Genomic DNA, 1,220 nt, shown 5'->3' with positions numbered 1-1,220 from the left:
AAAGTACTTTTTCTAAGCAGCTGAGTAGATACCACAAAGCAAGCAATCAGGGATTCCAATACAAAACGCCAAGAAGACTTCTCAGGTAATGATTAGGTATTTATTTATTTCTGATAACTGTGATTTTGAGTGTAGTTTAGCACACCACTGGTGACAGGTTATAGAGCTCTACTTTGCTATTTTCTCTGTGATTGCAATGTTTGGAATACATACAAATAGAACCACATCATTCTTCATTGTCTGTTACACTGATCCTTTCCAAGACTTTAGGTAAAATGACCTATTAAGCATCATGAATGAAAAATAGTTGCATACTTGGGCAAGAGTTCTGCATTCTGTGTGCAGGGAATTCAATACACTTATAATATCCAGAATTACTCCCCCAAGGCATGATCTCTCACGTGGATCTATTATCAAAAGGTTCTATTTGTGCAAATTCTTATTATCATATGTGTATATTCAATAAACTCAGAGTACAAATAGCTTCCAGCTAATAATTACCTAACAAATTGTTCACATAGCTGTTTGCTTTTAAAGCCAAATTCTATATGGAAGTTTGCTTCTCTTAGTGCTGTAAATTCAAACAACTTTTAACTTACATTGTTCATGGTCTTAGAACTTTTTTAAAAATATGAAATAACATATATTAATAGTTTAATGAGATCACAAAATTCAGTTACACTCAGCCCTCAAGTCTTAAAAATGTGTCCCCCTCTGTGAATATTCTCGCTGTTCTGATTTTGTAATAATCAGGGCAGGCTAAACATTCACTATATTAAGACCATGCATGTGTCCCCAGACCTAGTTCTTTGCCTAGGTCTGGTTTTATAAATGCTGGTGATAAACCAAGTCTGATTTACATGACATATCTTGTGTGGGAATTGTCTGTGACTCTAGGTATCTGATCAACCTTGAGAAATGGTAGCACAGCTAGTTTGATAATTTTTGAAGATAACCATTGCTAGTTTGATGATTACCAGTTGCCATTAAATGAGTTGTTAAAAAAAAAAATGTGTCCCCCTTACAGCAACATGTGTATTCACTGTCTTAACTACTAAAATGAGCAGCTTGGCATGCCAGATGGTGGGCAGTGGTGGGGAGTGAGTGGGGTGGTCAATGGTATAATAACTAAAGCTATTATTACTTTTATTTGAAAATAAACCAGACTTTTAAGAATCAACTCTCTCCCCCAAATAATTTACTATTTTCCCCTTATTAAA

General features: G+C 34.8%; 1 non-coding gene across 1 annotated transcript; it reads left to right on the top strand.

Moving 5' to 3' along the window:
- The first annotated feature begins 714 nt into the window (after window positions 1-714).
- LOC136168087 (small nucleolar RNA SNORA72) lies at window positions 715-846 on the top strand. The gene has a single exon (XR_010663241.1). It is a non-coding gene; the product is annotated as a small nucleolar RNA SNORA72 (small nucleolar RNA).
- Window positions 847-1,220: the final 374 nt, after the last annotated feature.

The sequence above is a fragment of the Muntiacus reevesi genome, chromosome 4 (assembly GCF_963930625.1).
Source record: "Muntiacus reevesi chromosome 4, mMunRee1.1, whole genome shotgun sequence".
NCBI lineage: Eukaryota > Metazoa > Chordata > Mammalia > Artiodactyla > Cervidae > Muntiacus > Muntiacus reevesi.
The sequence above is the reverse complement of the archived record's forward strand: the minus strand, read 5'-3'. Positions and strand labels throughout refer to the sequence as shown.